A 12,542-nucleotide genomic window follows, 5' to 3' on the forward strand; every position below is an offset into this window, starting at 1 on the left:
CAAAGAGACTAGTTTCAGATATAGCGTTAACAGTGTCCGTGACGTTCTTAATTGCAAACGGGACATTCACCTCTGTCAGGGCAACTTCCCACTTCCCATCTAAGTGCATGGGATGAGCAAGTTTAACTCTGAACTTACTCATCGTGTTATTAGGAAATACATCGGTGGAAGCGTTTGAGAGTAAATTGACGTAGAACTGGTCTGCCATTTTTTATTGTTCTGACTAATCTCCGTTTGCCATGCACCGTTTTTATAAGACTGAGGCGCGTGCCCAGTCTTAGTTAATTACATAGTAGGTGTGCATGCAACCTAATTATAATAAGAAGCGCGTGTTGCGCGTGCGAGGGACTTGCTGGAGGCTGGCTTACAATATGGGGGCTGGTGCCCACGTGGTTAATTCCTCAGATGACACAGTGAGGTCGGTATCACTCTGACGTGGTTTACTCCAACACAGTAGGGCGTGCACCTAATTATAATATTAAGAAAGGCATGTTGCAGGGATGGCTTACCGATGGAGTCGTGAAAGTGGGCTGGTGCCCACGTGGTTAATTCCTCAGATGATACAGTGAGGTCGGTATCTGTGGGCTGGCGCTCACGTGGTTTAGCCCTAATTAACATTCGCAAGAGTGGGATGGGGCGGGGACGGTCTTGTTTGTTGATGCTAAATACGCTAGCTAGCGTATCTAGCAATTGTTTTGCTAGATAGGCACTGCTAGGTGGGCTAGTTTTTCTGACTACTCACTACAATCCGCCCACGCCACGCGCTCTTGCCTCACGCAGGAGTTAAACATTCTTCTTTCGCCCACCGACAACGGCTGTTGTAGTCTGTCCTCATTCTTCTGCGAGAACCCCACACTGGTGACCCGGACGTGATTCAGCTGCCGCGACGATGGATCCGACTGCCGGTCCTAGCAGCGAGCCTGCAACCCAGCCCCACATCGGCCATGTCGCCGTGAAGATTCCGCCGTTCTGGCACGCGAATCCCGCCGTGTGGTTTTCGCAGGTAGAATGTCAGTTTCGTCTTGCTAATATTACGTCTCAAGCCACCCGCTATTTCCACGTCGCTTCGGCTTTACCTTCGGACGTGGCCGGCGACGTGGCTGACATTCTCTGCGCCCCTTTATCAACAACGCCGTACGAAGACCTCAAGGCCGCGATCAGCGCGAGGACAACACTTTCCGAGCGAAAGCGACTCCAGCAGCTGTTGTCCGCCGAGGACCTTGGCGATCGGACTCCGTCTCAACCTTTGCGACACATGCGGACTCTTCTCGGATCCCGCGCTACCACGATGGACGAGCCTTTGCTGAAGGAGCTTTTTCTTCAGCGTCTCCCTCCTACCGTGCAAATGCTCCTGGCAACATCAACAACCCTACCGATCGCAGACTTGGCCGAGCATGCTGACAGAATACTTGAGGTCGCGCCAGCGACGATTGCCACCGTTCAGACTCCAGAATCACCTATCCCTGGCACTCCGTCCCGTTCTGTCCAGGACGGTCTGGCAGAACTTACAGACGATGTACGCCACATGTCTTCGCTTCTCGCAGCTGTGCTGCCGCGACGGCAGAATTCAAGAGATGATGATCCCGGGAGAGCACGTTCTCGCCGACCACGCTCAACCTCTTCCCGCCCCGCTCTACGACCCCGTTCCCCATCCCCGGAGAACCCAACTGACTTCTGTTGGTATCACTGGTCTTTCGGCGCAGGAGCCAAAAAGTGCAGACCTCCTTGCGCGTGGCCGGGAAACCGCCCAGGGGGCCGCTAACGGCGGCGTGCGGCACCCCTTCTCCTGTCAACGGCAGCCGCCTCCTGTATATCACGGACCCCGTTTCTCGTCGCCGCTATCTTGTCGGCACCGGGGCGGAAGTTAGTCTAATCCCTGCAACTCGCGCCGACCGGTTGAAAGAAGCCACTTATCACCTCGCTGCCGCCAACGCTACTGGGATTCCCGTTTACGGCGAACGTTCCTTGACACTCTCCTTGGGACTTCGCCGTACATTTCACTGGATTTTCCGCACCGCCGCCATTACTCACAACATTTGGGGCGCGGATTTCCTACACCACTTCGGCTTGCTCGTCGATCTGAAACGCAGAACCCTGGTCGACTCTACCACACAATTGCGCACGCCTGCCCTGCGTTTAACGGCACCCGAGACCGTTCCCGCTCCCATCATCTCATCACTTCAATCCCCTTTCGCTGAGGTGGTGCATGAATTCCCATCGCTCACGAAGCCACCAGACTTGACGAAGCCGGTGGGACATGATGTCGTTCATCATATTGAGACGAAGGGTGCCCCAGTTCACTTTCGACCACGCCGTCTCGCCCATGAAAAGCTGCGGATCGCTCAAGGCGAATGTCAACATATGCTTGACATCGGCATCGCGCGTCCGTCAAACAGTGATTGGGCGACTCCGCTTCACATGGTTCCCAAAAAAACTGGTGATTGGCGGCCTTGTGGGGATTTTCGAGCACTTAACTCCATCACGAAGCCAGACAGATACCCTCTGCCCAACATTCAGGACTTCACCATCAATTTGGCCGGCACCAGATACTTCAGCAAAATAGACCTGGTGAAAGCGTATCATCAGATTCCGATGGCACCAGACGACATTCACAAAACAGCGATTACGACGCCATTCGGATTATTTGAATTCTTACGCATGCCGTTCGGCCTAAAGAACGCAGCCCAAACCTTTCAGCGCTTTATCGACACCATCCTACGAGGGCTCCCTTTCGCTTTTGCGTATATCGACGACATACTTATCGCCAGCGCTACAGAACAGCAACACTTAGACCACCTTCGGCAAGTTCTCTCTCGTCTGCAGGAACACGGAATCGTGATAAACGTCCAGAAATCCGAATTCGGCAAATCGTCTCTTGAGTTCCTTGGTCACAGAATCACATCGGACGGCATTGTTCCTCTTCCCAGCAAGGTCCGGGCCATCCGGGAGTTCCCTCGCCCCACCTCCAGCAATCAACTGCGACGTTCCCTCGGGCTTCTGAATTTCTATCGTCGTTTTGTTCCAGGCTGCGCGGCGCTTATGCGGCCACTCGAGAATTTACTGAGCTCGTCCCGCTCGCCAGCAGCGCTCTTGTCCTGGTCAGAAGACGCGGCAGAAGCCTTCGACTCTGTCAAGGAAGCACTCGCGAGCGCCACCATGCTCAGCCACCCAATTCACGATGCACCAACTTCCCTTCTTGTCGACGCTTCCGAGAATGCACTCGGAGCGGCTCTTCAACAGGAAATCGGCGGCATGCGTTTTCCCCTCGCTTTTTTCTCACGGAAACTTTCCGAGACCGAGTCAAAGTACAGCGCTTTCGGGAAAGAACTCCTCGCCGCTTACTCCGCCGTCCGACACTTCAGGCATTTCTTGGAAGGTCGGAGTTTTACTATTTGGACTGACCATAAGCCTCTTGTCGGCGCCTTCACCTCCGCAAGTCGGAACTACACTCCGCGTGAAATCCGGCATTTGGCTTACATCGCGGAATTCTCCACGGACGTTCGGCACATCAGAGGCGCCAAGAACGCAGCTGCTGACGCCCTAAGTCGCGTTCACTCTATCGGCAGCCCTCCTGTTCTCTCCGGAGATATCATTGCCCTTGAACAGTCACGCGGCCCTGAAATCGCTCACCTCCGAACACAGCGTTCCACCAGCCTCAAGCTTCAGGACGTGCTGTTCCCGGGCCATAGCGCACCCATTCTTTGCGACAACACCTGCGCTGAACCCCGTCCTGTCATACCAGCGACTTTACGGAAATCTGTCTTTGACAGTATTCACGGGCTTGCCCACCCAGGAACGCGTGCTTCCATCAAACTTGTCCTCCAACGCTTCGTGTGGCCCGGACCACGTCAGGATATTCGCCGCTGGGTACGCTCTTGCGTTCCGTGTCAGCTCCCCAAATGCCATCGGCACACGGTTTCCCCTTTGGCAGCGTTCCTGCCTCCTACCGACCGCTTCACCAAGGTGCACATTGATCTGGTCGGTCCATTACCACCATCCAAAGGAAACCGCTACATACTAACCTGCGTCGACCGGTTCACGCGGTGGCCAGAGGCAACCCCTATTCCCGACGCTACTGCTGCCACCGTCGCTACGGCATTTTTGGCAACTTGGGTCGCCCGTTTTGGCGTTCCGGAGGAAGTCGTAACGGATCGGGGCCCGCAGTTTGAGAGCGCCCTGTTCCACGCTTCTACCCGCGCCATCGGAACTGAAAGGCTTCGAACTTTCGCGTACCACCCCGCCTGCAATGGACTAGTCGAGCGTTTTCACCGCCACATGAAACAAGCTATCATGGCGCAAAACTGCCGAGATCACTGGACCGAAACCCTTCCGTTGGTCCTTTTGGGTATCCGATCTGCACTCAAGTCCGACTTGGGTTGCTCTTCCGCGGAACTCGTCTACGGAGCCCCGCTGCGGTTGCCTGCGGACGTTTTTAACCCGCCTCCCCAGCCTGTTCACCCTTCAACTTTCGTCGCACAACTCCGGAACGCCTTCGTAACCCTCCAGTTTACTCCAACTCGTGCCTCATCCGTGGCGCCACCATTCATTCCCACCGAACTGCAGTCCACGACCCACGTATTTTTGCGCACCGACCGCCTTCGTCGCGCCCTCGAACCTCCTTACTCCGGCCCTTACAAGGTACTACAACGCGCTTCTAAGACCTTCCTCCTCGACGTCCGCGGCCGGCCCGAAAGTGTGTCGATTGATCGGCTGAAGCCCGCATTCCTCGACAACATTGCCCCGGCCCACAATCCTGACTCATCTCTACCACCGGACATAGTCACGCCACCCACGCCTCCAAGACGTGTCACTTGGGCTCCGACTACTCTCGCTCCAACTTTCCTCCGGAACGCTGGAAGGGGGGCATATGTAGTGCGACGACAACGACACTACAATCCGCCCACGCCACGCGCTCTTGCCTCACGCAGGAATTAAACATTCTTCTTTCGCCCACCGACAACGGCTGTTGTAGTCTGTCCTCATTCTTCTGCGAGAACCCCACACACATCCCCGTCACCGTTATAAACGTTTTCGGCCCCCACTACACTAAACAAACATCCCGCAACTACTGGTATTTTAATATATGTTCCATCCTGTACGCCAATAGAAACTGAGAAATGCCCAAGCAGTGTCGGGTGGGGTACTGCCACGGCTACGGCATTTGCGCTGTTCATGCACACAAAATAGCTGAAAATGTAGATTTGCAATACGGTCTATATATTGTCGTATGTTAATCCTGTAGGAACATCAATAGGACGTATATTAGACGCCGCAATGCCTCACAAGCATATCAATTGGATGTGAAAAATGTCCAGCTGTTACATCCTGAGGACATGCATTTGTACAGTTATGTATGAGCTTCCGACGATCCATAGTACACCCATTGCACGTTTGATGGACATATCCGGATGTCTAATGGACATCCAAAATATCCACAATGTACCATCCTTTAGATGTCCATTAGACGTTTGTGGTTTACTGGGGAGCTTCCGACGATCCATGGAACATCCATGGAATGGAATGTGGACATATGTGGATATCTACTAGACATCTCAAAAGTCTTAGATGTTTGGTTGTTTCTGGTATGTCCAATAGACGTTTGTTGTTTACTGGGATAAGGTAAAATTATTTGACAAATTTGTCGCAAGGATGAAACTCCAGTGCTGTGATATATCTGGTCACCAAAAGCTTTACTTTCGAATATCTACGCTGCACAATTCAAGTGCTGAAATTAACATGATCTTATAAAAAGTGCTGTGATTTTAAAAGTATGTACATGGCTGTGTGGGTATAGGAGGGAATCAAGCTGCAGACGAACTAGCGGACATAGCCACACCTATCTTCAACACTACATCCAGTGATATACTCAAACTCCGATGTTAAATCTTCACTAAAGTCATTGTCGCAGGAACTGTGCAGACGGCGATGGGTACAATTGCAGAGTGGTTCGTCGCTGCTACATCGCATAGATCCGGAGCTGAAGTTATGTGTTCCGTCTACATTATAGCGCTCTGTTCAGACGTTTTTACATTGGTGTCGGTTGAATGTGCCTTATGGCCGTCATTTTCTTCATAAAGTTGGATAAGCCGACTCATCGAAATGTTCAGTTTGTGCAACGGTGGAGGATAGTGAGCTTATTATAATGCACTGCACTAGGTATGCGTCTCAAAGAGCTACATTAAAAGCTACACTTGCTCGACTAGACAGCAGTGCCTTCAATATAACGAAGGTGTTGAGACTTTGGGCACCGAACACGAGGGATGCTGCCTTGGCGGCACTTGTGAAATTTGTTCAGAGCTGTGGGATGGACTCCACGTTTTAGGATCCACTGTGCATGATCTTGTGATAATTGTGAATAGTGGACTTCTAGTGAACCTGTGAATACTCGATAATTGTGAATAGCGAACTTCTAACGAACATGTGCATAGTGAATAGCGAACTTGCGAGTAGAGCACATAAGAAGTATTTTTGGGGAGTGAGGGGGTTGGGTGAGGGGGGCTGAGGATTTATGTTAGGAGCAGCAGGACAAGTCGGGAGACGAGTTCATTTCCTCCTCTTTTTTCCGTTACAGACAAACAAATAAAGAGGTGTGTATTTTCAAAAAATGCCATTGTGCAACAGGCAAGAGCAGTCATGATACAGACATATGGCTCAAATTGGGCCACATTTGTTGAGGTTGCAGAACATTTGTATAAATGCCATCTGTCAACGTGTGAACAGGTATGCCAAACAAATACGTATTACGTGAAGTATAGGTCGCAATATATATGGGGATTCGTTTTGAGCAGTACTGGAGCAGCTATATTGAGCCTAAGGGAATGCACACTTTTTCTTTACTTTTTCCAGCGAAATCTAAGAGGGCTGAGCTACACCCCGTGCCAGTCTCGTGTAGAATGTTAGTGTGGAATATGACCAGCTGCTGAATGCTGTCTAAAACTGACTTGTTCTGCTGCTTCACCGGAGTAAGTGTCCATGTGCTGCAAAACCGGTTGCTATGGTAGAAGTGGGGACTCTTATTCTACAAAGAAGTTACCAGGCTTGATTGAGGATCCGCTGTACGCCGTCTATGCTGCAGCAGCGATGCTTCCTGTCGACGCATTCTAACATCGGATGCTATGTTCACACAACATCATTGAAAGCCGCGAACGCGGGGAACTCATTCACCGCTTTTACGGCATTACGGCTTATTTACCGTGACTTTTGTGCATTCATGAACTCCTGTCGGTGGCTCAACGCGCTTGACACGCGGCGCCACCGCTCCCTGCGTGCAGCGCCACCTGTGGCGAATCCCTGAACAGATTGACTGTAGCTTTCTGCCACTTACTACGCAGCGTACGGTAGTTTACGGTATTAGATTAACTCTGGATGTTCTTGTGACGGGGTACAATGTGTGCTTACGTTATTTTTTGTGGGTTTGGAAGGATAAAAGGCATTCCACAGCTTTTCCGTGCTAGCAATATTAGGAAAGGAAGAAAACTGTTGGAGTTCGAACATGTGTACTGCGTAAAGGAAGAAGCCCTTGGACGAGACGTCACGATTTCTGGCAAATGCGTTGCGCAGACAAGCGCGCATTCGTACAGTGTCTTGATTGAGGGAAGCCTCGGTATGAAGAAGATATACTGCATTGGTTGCCTCTTGCACCGTTGCCGCTATATAGGAATTTTGCTATTTTACCTTGCCAGATTGGATCTGGAAGAGCTACCGTTTCTGCATCGTGCAGCTCTAAAGGCGGAATTGCTGAGCAATGCAAACATACCGCTGCAGTTACCCTGTACATCAACAATGGCGTTATGCAGTCGTGCACGCACCGTCCGTGAGTTTCGAGACGCCCTTCCACACGGCCAGCGGTCGATATGCTATCTTTCCGCAGGTGAGCCTTGATTGAAGCATGTTGCTGGTTTCGTTCTTTTTTTTTTAGTTTGCACGGTTTTAATTTCATGGAATTTACAACAAGCAGACCGACCCATTTTAGTATACTCGTTTTAGTTTGTTTAATATGTCCCTTCCAGAATCAAAGGGGGCAGCTCGAATTAAAGATGCTGAGCGTTTTTGCACGAACTGTATCCTGGAACATTTTCCAGGCATTTTCGAGGCTCATTTTTTCAGATATTGAACCTCAAGCAGCGTTCCCGACTGAAAAAGAAACTGTAAAAGAATGTGAAACCTTGCTTTGTGGTATCATTAACAGTGTTAATGAGCAGTTGGACATGGATTTGCTCCTACAATTATACAGTACACCACCTGGTAACGCGTTCCACTGTATGGAGTCAAGTATTACCGGAACACAGAGCCTTACGTTGACGTAACGAAATTTCATTGTGTGCCTCCCTGAAACGACGTGGTCATTCTACAGTGAGTTGGTTGTCGTGACACAAGAAGAAGCTCTTGAATTGGAAATTGAACAAGAAAGAAAGCCATATGCGCGAAAGGTGGTCCCCACAATGTTTTTTTTTCTTTTTGAATGACGTTGCCTAATATTTATCATACGGTATATCTTGCTATCATTGTTCATTCCCTCATGTGTCTTGCCTCAGGTGGCATCAAGAGCCTAGGTGCAGCATCACCAGCTCTAATTCACATCTCATATGGACGAGGACAGCGAACGAAGAAGGTTTGGCATAAGCCATGCTGAACACAGGCGCTTCAGTAACGCAGCAGGAAAATATGGTGAGGGCATTTGCTGGCACTGTCAATTTCACCTGCAGCAAGAAATTGTTTTATTGTTGCAAAGGGAGTTCGCTGAGGCACAAGCGAGGCTGAGTTATGCTCAAGCATCATGTTCCTGTGTCCGAGGTGTGACCTCATGAATACAATGCATACTTTACACGCTCACTCATGCATTGATTTTTGCAGACTGGTGTTATGATCAGCATCTGCCAGCCTTGGCTCTGTGGCAGCCCTGACGGCATCATTTGGAAAGGGGGTGGGGCACGGCTGCTTGAAATAAGGTGCCCGTTCCCAAGAGCAGGACACGGGCTTTACTGGGAAGAGACGCAGTCAACATCTGCCCATATTTAGAGTTCCGGGATGCCAAATTGTGTTTAAACTAGCATGATAACTACTATACTCATGTGCAGCTGACGATGTATATCGCAGGCATGCAGAAGGCCCACTTCTATGTGTACACTACAAAGCAGCGGGCTGAACATTCTAGTGAAAAGGAATGAACAGTTCCTGTGTGAGATTGTGCCGAAGCCTGAGAAGTTATTTTGAAATTACCAAAGGCTGATGTAATTTGTGGTTTGCGTAAATGCAAAATAAAGCGAGTCTGCTTTTGAGTGGCAGCATCTAACCAATAAGTACTTTCCTATGCTGCTTTATTTTTATTATTCACACACAATTCACAACCAATTTTCAAAGAATAATGCTTGCTGCAATAGTGAGCTGTTACCCAGGGATAAACAGGGTAACTACACTACAGAAAGCTAAAAAATGTATTTGGCTCTTCATATGCAGAGCACAATTTCACTTTAACAAGGCAAATAATCATACATCATTTGTCTTGTCAGCCAGTGTGCACAGTTTCATGACTGAACCTGGACGGTAGGACTTCGCAAGTTTGCTAACACACAACACATGTGAAATATGTTGTCGATGTGTGGCAAGAGCGTTACTGGAACCTGAGTGTTTAAGATGTTGAATTGTTTGGTCCTCTGTATGACTCGCTCCACTTGAATACGAACTTGTGCAATATTATACGTGGTCCTCATCTCTTCATCACTAAATTGACCTCCACTTGAGAACGGAGGCATCACTAATACAGCATCCAGGTTTTTCATGTCTGTCCTTATCCCAGGAAAGCCCTTGTCACTCAGAATAGCATCTCCTCTCTGTGCATGATTTAAAAATCCAGTGTTGACAGCAATGAATGAGCCTGTTGCTCGTCCGCCATATGTGTTTGAAATGAATGCAACCATCCCATTTGGGGGAACACCAACAAGGGATTTAACTGTGCAATCATTTTTATAGGCTGAAAACAGGGCACGTTGTTGTTGCACTGTTTTAGATGTTTCCGTTTGGATCTCAGTGCTATCTAAGACAAATGAACAAGTGGGATAGTGAAGCTTGAAAGAAGGTGGACTTGTTGACAGTATAGATGTACGGCTGGGAACAAATATTCAATCTCTTGTCGCACTTGCTAATTTGTAAAGTACAAACTGGAACATTCGAGATGCTGTGGATGGATGGATGCCAAAAAGAAAAGTAAGTGATACAAACGATATGCCTAGTTTCAATGTCATAAGGAACAGCAGCAACTTATTTGAAGGGCTTATATCACCCTCACGCACTGTAGCTGTAGTTTGCAATACACTGAGGAGCAAACACTGCAGGAAATTTTGACAGTTTGACTCTATCTTGCAATAAAAACAGGAACAAATAATACCTTTCGTGCCTTCCCCGTGCACACAGCAGGTCCCTCGTTCTTTGCCGATACGCGTCTGGAAATATCGTGGGGATGTATGAGGGGCTGTTTGTGCTGTCACTTTTATGACCGCCAACGAAATGTGCGCTTTGTTCCTTCGGCTTCCACCAGCTGCCGTCTGGGCTGAATGAATGAATACAGTAGGAAAGGTAGGTAAGGAAAAGGTCTGGAATCCCAAGTGATTTATGAAACCTTTTCCACTTGAAACCACTTTGAACCAGTTTGTACGTAAGTGGTTTAAAGTCGAAAAGCTTTCATCAACCACTTGGGATTGCAGACCATTTCTACCAGGATCAGAAAATGATATTTGACCACAAAGAAGTTTAGTGGAGAACGCTACATAAATGGATGCACTTATTTGGCTCTGCGCACGGCAGTTATCCAACGTCCTTTCTTCCCAAGTTACCCCCCGTTACCCAAGGTTCTTTCAAGACCTTGCTCGAAAACACGAAGCTCATCCAATAGTAGCCCATCAGCTCTCCTTGGCATATCCACTCCACCTACCCTTGCTGTCGTCAAATCTTCACAGAAGCATCTGTGATGCGTGACACATCATGGGCAACGTTTTACGTCACAGATACGGACCACGAACAAGCCTACGCGTTGCCCTATCCTGTCTCCATCTTCGCAGCCCTAGAGTACATTGCTGGCCTGCCATGCAATCTGAGACGTACTGGGTTGTCCTCATAGACAGCAGCTAAACATCGACCGCCCACTGCTGCAACTGTTCAAAATGGGTCAAGCTAGCACTCCCCTCTGCACTAGCTCTGGCGTAGTGGGTGATATTCCCCACTTCATCCTACACTGCCGGCAGCACCTTCTGCACCGTGACGCCCTGTGTCGTCGTCTATCCCAACTTGGCTACGGCACTATGACACTGGCTACCGTACTGGGTCCCGTTCGTCAGTCGACCCAGTGGGCAATCACCACTGCGCTCCTCCCCATTCTCCACGCTTCGAACCTTGTCAACGCCTTGTGATTGTGTGACCCTGTATGACTTTTCAGTTTTAGTTTTGTGTTCATCCCTTTTCTTCTTTCCCTTTCCTTTTCTTTTCTTCTCCATTTTCCTTTTTTTGGAATAGCAAGCCGACCTCCGTCTGGCTGACCATTCCTTTCTTTTTCTTAATAAACATATTCCCCTCTTTTCTTTCTTTCTCGTACGGCTTGCCAGGAAAAGAGTAGAAGATGATAGGCGTTTCCGCATTTCTGGAGTCCCCCTGATTATTATGGCATTCACATACGCAGCAAAACTTCCTGCTTGACAACCGGGAAGCGCCGGAAAGCTACAGTTAGTATATCCCATTTTCTGCCGCGTCGCGGCGTTGGCTGTCCAACGCAGTTGGAGTGCATCGGGCCGATGTCACAGCGATGTCGACGATTTGCAATGACTTGCCGCCGTGGCATAGCTATGTTTAGAGCGGAGCAGAATGTCAGAAGAAAGAAAAATCTTATTCAAATGCCTCCTGTGCTTCCCTCAAGCAAAATTTCTGCCAGCGTTGACCTTTAACTGATGCAGTTTCTCGGTGCCTTGCAGCTTCCTGTGTCGCGGTTATGCACGACGGCGTTCAGACACTTCTGTTTGTACTATACCTCAGATATTGAAAGTAATTGGCAAAGTAACGCGTTACTTTTCTAGACGTTACTGCATTACTTTTTACGGCAAGTAATTTGTAAGGGTAAAAAATCACTTTTTCGTACAAGGTAACGGTAACGGTAATCATACATTGTTTTAGTAACGTGTACAAGTCTGGCATTCTTGCTTCCATGCGGGTACACGACGCAGTTCTGCACGGCCTCCCCTCGGAGGCGACAATGGTACAACTCCTTGGCGGGTGTAGGAAAAATCGTCCCAGGAAAAAGTGTCCCCCCGAAGAACCGTCCGCAGAAAAAAAAAAATGTATCAAGAAAAGTAGTTTTCGTCAAACGGCGCGTTTTTTTTTTTCGTAGCGCGCGTGTCCAGCTGTAGGTAGCCCCCCCTCAACCGCATGGTGAACTGTCAACAACAACAACTTTATTTTCGGCCTTGGAGAGTGGGGAGGTTCATCGCAACGGGCGATACTCTACCCCAGTGCTTGGTGGAATGGGGGGAATAAAATAACGAGCCCCTTTACAATAACGA

At 49.1% G+C, this 12,542-nt stretch overlaps 1 protein-coding gene across 2 annotated transcripts in view; it reads right to left on the reverse strand.

Moving 5' to 3' along the window:
* The window catches only part of LOC135388435 (xaa-Arg dipeptidase-like), an 89,493-nt gene extending 78,951 nt beyond the window's left edge, over positions 1-10,542 (reverse strand). For both annotated transcript variants that reach the window (XM_064617998.1, XM_064617999.1), the window contains exon 1: positions 10,385-10,542. The gene's annotated coding sequence lies outside the window, so the exon portion shown is untranslated. The remainder of the gene's footprint in view (positions 1-10,384) is intronic.
* Positions 10,543-12,542: the final 2,000 nt, after the last annotated feature.

The sequence above is a fragment of the Ornithodoros turicata genome, chromosome 3 (assembly GCF_037126465.1).
Source record: "Ornithodoros turicata isolate Travis chromosome 3, ASM3712646v1, whole genome shotgun sequence".
NCBI classification, from domain to species: domain Eukaryota; kingdom Metazoa; phylum Arthropoda; class Arachnida; order Ixodida; family Argasidae; genus Ornithodoros; species Ornithodoros turicata.